Source organism: Mauremys reevesii, linkage group 1 (genome assembly GCF_016161935.1).
Source record: "Mauremys reevesii isolate NIE-2019 linkage group 1, ASM1616193v1, whole genome shotgun sequence".
NCBI lineage: Eukaryota > Metazoa > Chordata > Testudines > Geoemydidae > Mauremys > Mauremys reevesii.
The window spans coordinates 306,270,769-306,277,301 of NC_052623.1; the positions used below are offsets into that span (position 1 = coordinate 306,270,769).

General features: G+C 47.8%; 1 protein-coding gene across 18 annotated transcripts in view; it reads right to left on the reverse strand.

Moving 5' to 3' along the window:
* PPHLN1 (periphilin 1) overlaps positions 1-6,525 on the reverse strand; it is a 121,194-nt gene extending 114,669 nt beyond the window's left edge. For 14 of the 18 annotated variants that reach the window (XM_039505677.1, XM_039505626.1, XM_039505646.1 and 11 more), the window contains exon 1: positions 6,408-6,511. The gene's annotated coding sequence lies outside the window, so the exon portion shown is untranslated. Of the gene's footprint in view, positions 1-6,407 lie in introns of all 18 variants that reach the window. The other 4 variants (XM_039505667.1, XM_039505714.1, XM_039505593.1 and 1 more) reach the window with 3 other exon arrangements.
* Between the last annotated feature and the right edge of the window lie 8 nt (positions 6,526-6,533).

A 6,533-nucleotide genomic window follows, 5' to 3' on the forward strand; every position in this document is an offset into this window, starting at 1 on the left:
GTGAAACAACTTAACCAAAGTCACCCAGCAGGCGAGTCAAGTAGTCAGGACTAGGGCCCAAGTATTCTGAGTCTCAGTCTACTGTTCACTACACCAGTCCATGTAGCTGCTTTGTGATTCTTAAGCATCACCACACCAGCCCCGCACAGTTTGTTATAGTGGAATGGGGATAATGGTCATGCTTTGTAATGTTTGGAGTATGTAGCTGCTAATAAGACTAGTGAGAGAAAGCTCAGATATGGCCTATGTCCCAAGAACTTGACAGTTTTATTACACAGTAGGTAAAAAAATTTCTCACACAAAAAAACTTCAAACACAGACTCCAACATGAAGCTGCAGAACTGGAATTAATTTGCAACGTGGATACCATCAGATTAGGCCTGAATAAAGACTGAGAGTGGTTGGGTCATTACAAAACCTACGGTAAACTTAATTTCCCCAATACTAATTTCTCCCTACTGTTACTCAGACCTTCTTGTCAACTGTCTGTAATGGGCCACTCTCTTACCACTTCAAAAGTTATTTTTCCTCTCTTGGTATCCTGTTGTTGATTGATTTCATCTCATTAGACTGACCTCACACTTGGTAAAGCAACCCCATCCTTTCATGGATTTATACCTGCTCCTGTATTTTTCACTTCATGCATCCAATGAAGTGGGTTCTAGCCCACGAAAGCTTATGCCCAAATAAATTTGTTAGTCTCTAAGGTGCCACAAGGACTCCTTGTTGTTTTTACAGTGGGTACAGTAACTAAGTATGTGAAAGAAGACTGGGATAGGTCTGTCTCCTCCCTCGTAACATATACAGCCCCACCCCATCGCTGCCAGCTGACCTTCCCCTTCCCATCCCACATAGCAGGGGTTCCCAAACTGGGAAGCAGGACCCCTCAGGGGGTCACAAGGTTATTACATGGGGGGTCGTGAGCTGTCAGCCTCCACCCCAAACCCCACTTTGCCTCCAGCATTTATAATGGTGTTAAATATATAAAAAAGTATTTTTAATTTATTGGGGGGGGGAAGGGTCGCACTCAGAGGCTTGCTATGTGAAAGGGGTCACCAGTACAAAAGTTTGAGAATCACAGACATATAGCCACTAGTGCTTAGTAGCCAGGAGTGTACAAAAAAAGCATTAGTAGAATCTGTAAACTTAAAGACAAGTGGTTTTTTTGGAGGGAGAGGGCTGTATCTCAGGAACCTCTTGCTCAAATGACTCCAAATTTGGATCACTAAACCTACCCCGCTCCCCAAACGAGGCATACCAAATTTCAAGATAACCTGTACGCGTATACAGATTTTAGAGCACTAAGAAGAATCCTCCTTTAAACAGAAAAAATCTCCTAATCTTAACACAGTAGACCTGGTGCTTCACTATAATACTGTATGTTATTTATCATCAGTAAGGCTACAATTTTGTCATGGAGGTCACTAGTCATCTCAGTGGGTATTTCCATCCTCCCTCCCCAGTGCATAAGAAACATGTGATGTGCATCAAGTATGCCTGTGCTCAACTCCCCAGCCTCAGCAGTGTGGTTTTGATGCAAATGACCCCAAATCTGGATCACTAATACTACCCTCCTCCCTCATGAGTAACGGTACAAATCTGTCATGGAGGACACACATTCCATGATTTTATGAGACTTCTGTGATTTCTTGAAAACTCCAATAATTCAGCCCCGGGCAGCAGGGTTGGGGCTTCGGCTTCAATAAATCCATGATGTATCATTCATTGCCCATGTCCTATCTGTGAATTTTAATAAAAATACCTGTGCCAAAACCACAGCCTTACTCATGAGGCACACCAAATTTCAAGGCAATCCAAGTAACAGTACAGATTTTAGAGCATCTAGAAGAGTCAAGCTTTAAACAGAAAGCTGGCCTTACCCTTAACTATAAGTTCTGTTTTCATTGTTGTATTGACACTTTTTATTTTAGTCTCCATATCAATACAGAGTACAACCATGGCACTTTAGAGCATAGACCATGTTCATGGCAGTGACAGACTTCGGCTTGGCATGCTCCATGTACGTGGCAGCATCTTGGATTACGTTCTCCAAAAATACCTTTAGGACCACCCCACCCGAGTCTCTTTGTATATCAGGCCCAAGATGCACTTTACACCTCCACAATGAGCCAAGTGGCGAACAGCTGGCTTCATAATGCCCTAAATGTTATCTCTCAGTACCTTTCCATGGTACTCGGCAACTCCTTTGCCACACCCAGATACGTCCACTAAGTTTACAGACAAAGCGTTAACTATAGCATACCTGGCAGCTCAGTATAATATTGCAAATTGTCAGTCAAGTCAAAGATTCTCTGAGTCTTACATGAAAGTGATCCAAGAGCAAGTCAGACAGAACTTCTGAGAACATTTTATGAAAGGTAAAAGAAAGAGCAAAACTTGGTGATACTACAATGCCCAGTGTTTTCAGAATGGTCAGTGATACCATTTGACTTTGTTTTACTTTTTTACATCATGATATATAGGACTTGCCATACCGAATCAGATCCATGACAATCTAGTCCACTATTCTCTCTCTGACAATGGTCAGCACCAGAAGAAAGAAAAACCAGTCACCAAGAACTACCACAGTAGGAAGCCTGAGGTTTTATACCTCTTCCAATTTATCATTAACTACAACAATTTTGAATATTCTTGTTATCCATATAAAAGTCTAACTCCTCTTTTGAATCTCGCTAAATTCTAAGGGTATTTTCTACACTGGCAGAGTTACATCGCTGGCAGTTACGGTGCTGCTCAGAGAGCGCTGAAGGGAAACTGCTGTTGTGTGTTCACACTGTCAGATGCTTGTGCAACAAAGTGTTCACACTTGCAGCACTTGCAACAGTATTCGGAGCAGTGCACTCTGGGCTGCTATCCCACAGAGCATCTCTTCCTCTTCTGCCGCTAAAAGTAGTGGGAAGGCAGAGGGGGTCGCAAGGCATCCTGGGTCTTGTCCTAATGCCCCACGATGCATTGCTTCGCATCCCAGCAATCCTTGTGCTTCCTTCCGCATTTGGCACCATCTTTCAATGGTTTCTGTACTGCGTGCTCTGCTCTGCCTCTTCGATCTGCAGGAATGGATCCCGCACTGTTGACCAATATGCTGCTCGCTCTCACTAAACACATCACAAGTGGCAGTGGAGTTATTCCTTAAACTACAAAGACAAGAGCAGTTCAACATTGATCTCGCCATGCGTAGTAGCTACGACACGAGATTGCTTGTGGCATTCATGGGGGTGCTGACCACAGTGGAACGCCAGTTCTGGGCTCGGGAAACAAGCACTGAGTGGTGGGATCACATTGTCATGCAAGTCTGGGATGCAAAGCAGTGGCTGCAGAACTTTTGGATGAGGAAAGCCACATTCATGGGAGTGTGTGATGAGCTTGCCCCAGCCCTGCGTCGCAAGGACACAAGAATGAGAGCTACCCTGTCGTTGGAGAAGCGTGTGGCGATTGCACTGTGGAAGCTGGCTACTCCAGACTGCTAGTGATCGGTTGCTAACCAGTTCGGAGTGGGAAAGTCGACTGCTGGACTCATGTTGACGGAAGCGTGCAGGGCCATTAATCACATCCTGCTCCAAAAGACTGAGAGTCTAGACAACATGCGAGACATTGTGGATAGCTTTGCACAAATGGGTTTCCCTAACTGTGGAGGGGCGACAGATGGTGCGCATATTCCAATTCTGGCACCAGACCACCTAGCCACCGAGTACATTAATCGGATGGGGTATTTGTCAATGGTTCTCCACGCACTTGTGGATCACCATGGGCGTTAACACAGGCTGGTCCAGAAAGGTGCATGACGAACACATCTTTCAGAACATTGGCCTGTTCGGGAAGCTGCAAGCAGGGACTTTCTTCCCGGACCAGATGATCACCGTAGGGGAAGTTGATATGCCCATTGTGATCCTGGGAGACCGTGCCTACCCCTTAATGCTGTGGCTTATGAAGCCATACACATGGCACCTTGACAGCAGCAAGGAGCGGTTCAACAACAGGCTGAGCAAGTGCAGAATGACTGTTGAGTGTGCTTTTGGACATTTAAAAGCCCACTAGCACTGCCTCTATGATTTAACTGATTTGTTAAAAAAAGTTAAAAGAGCCACACTTTCTACAGTAACTAAACTAGACCTGAATTAACATAAGTCTTGATCCTACAGTGCACCCAACATGGAACCACACTAAAAGAGTATGTGTAGGGGCCTCAGTGCCCAGAGCAGTTTGTGGGTTTGGAGCCTTAGCTTCATACTTGTTCATTTTTAGTTATGACTTAACTTGGAAAAAGTCATCTACACAAAGCTTGCTACGGGTGAAGGTATATAACCAATAACCATGAAAAGGGGAGCTGAAAATCTTGACACCTCTTTTGTCACATATCAGTTTTACATTTTTTAGTTTACTAGTCAGAGATTACAAGGCCAGAAGGGACCAGGGTAACCATCTAGTCCAGTGGTCCCCAAGCACTGTACCTCGCCCCACCCCTTACCCATGTCTGCGCATCTCACCCCCAGAGCCAGGGCCCCATTGTTACTCCAAGGCCTCAATACAGCTCAAAATTATTTGCAGGTTCTCCCCAACCTGACAAAGGTCCAGCCCCCTCGCACCCTTCTCTCTACAAAGCTCCAGTTCTTTTGCATTTTACAAATATTACTCAACACCTCTTTAAGATAAAAGAAATATCATTCATTTTACATATAGGGGTATGTAACACAGAAAAATCAAGGACAAAATTTGCGTCCACCTCCAAAAATTGTAGTTTAAGTGATTTGCACACAGGATGCCTGTGGCAGGCCAGAGCTAGAAGCCAGTTGTTCTGGGCCCCAGTCTGCTGCATTAACCACATATTAGGTATTTTTCTTTCATGCAACATCCTTTCAGTCAATAATTTCATCATATTTAATTATTTGCTAGACATATTAACGTGTATGTCCCACAGCACATTGCAGAGCTGGGTATGTAGAAATAGCCCCATTGTAGAGATAGCACAGGCAAGTGCATAGACTGGTCTAAATCTTTCTATTAGGAACCTCTGTTAATACTAATTTTGAGACTGATCTGACTTTCTGATGGATTTTAGAAAGAATGTAAATTCAATTTAAAACAAGACTTAGTTGCAGTATTAGGTAAGACATGAAATGCCACCACTTGATTCCATAATTACCCCTCCAAACATCAACAGCAAAGTTTGAACATGAGACCTTCAGACCTACACCACAGAGCTCTACCACCTGGGGTGCTGGGACAATTTGTATAGAGAGGGTGCAGAGAGCCACTCAACCAATCTGCAAATATTGCATATGGCAGAAACCATTTCAGACCAGGGGGTACTGCCACACCCCTAGTTCCAGCACCTATGTCTACCACTTGAGCTAGTAAACACTTCACAAGTGGTTTCCCCAACTGCTTGGTAGCCAACAGGAAGGCAGCATTGGGAATAAGGATGCCTGGTCCTCTTTCCAGCGCTGGGGCAGAAGCGGGGGGTGGGGGGGACAGTTAGAGCCAAGCACAGCGTGTGGGTACCGACACCTCAGGAGGCAGCCTGGTTACTCTAACGTATGAGACCTCGGTTCAGTCTCAGCTCTGACCAAAGCGACCATCATCAGGCGCAGTCACATCATCCGTGGAACTAGGGTGACCAGATGTCCCGATTTTATAGGGACAGTCCCGACATTTGGGGCTTATTTTTATATGGGCTCCTATTACCCTATCTTATTTGGTCCTGCTTTGAGCAGGGGGTTGGACTAGATCAGGGGCGGCTCCAGGCCCCAGCACACCAAGCGCATGCTTGGGGCGGCAGGCCACCGGGGGCAGAGCTCTGCCAGCGCTGCAAGGGCAGCAGGCAGGCTGCCTTCCACAGCGGGACTGCTGGTCCCGCGGCTTTGGCGGACCTCCCGCAGGCGAGCCTAAGGGAGGTCTGCCGAAGCCACGGGACCAGCAGACCCTGCGCAGGCAAACCGCCGGAGGCAGCCTGCCTGCCGTGCTTGGGGCGGCAAAATCCCTAGAGCCGCCTCTGGACTAGATGATCTCCTGAGGTCCCTGCCAACCCTAAGAATCTAGGATACCCCCACCCCCGTCCCGATTTTCACACTTGCTGTCTGGTCACCCTAGGTGGAACAGAGATGGGCCGCACTGACCCGCCGGCGGGAGAGGAGCTGGGAGCTCGTGCGCTCCCGGCTCTCCGCTCGGCGTGCGGCGGCCAAACGGCTGCCGCGCTCCGCCCACCGCAAGGGCGACGCAGGCTCGCGGGGAGCCGGGGCAGCTCAGGCTCGCAGCGGGGGCTCAAGCTGCTACCGTGCGCCCCGGGGCACGTGGCTGGGGCGTGGGCCCCTCACGGGGCTGGGCACGCGGGACCAGAAAAACCGGAAACTACCCACTCAGCCGTCCTTGGCGCCGCCTCGCGCACTTACCCCCCACGCGCCAGCTCGCAGCGTCTCTCCCCTAAAGCGACAGCGGGCCCGGTTCGTGGTCCCAGGCCACTTCCGGCGCTTGGCGTGACGTAACCGGAAATACCCGCCTCCCTTCAACTCTTATCG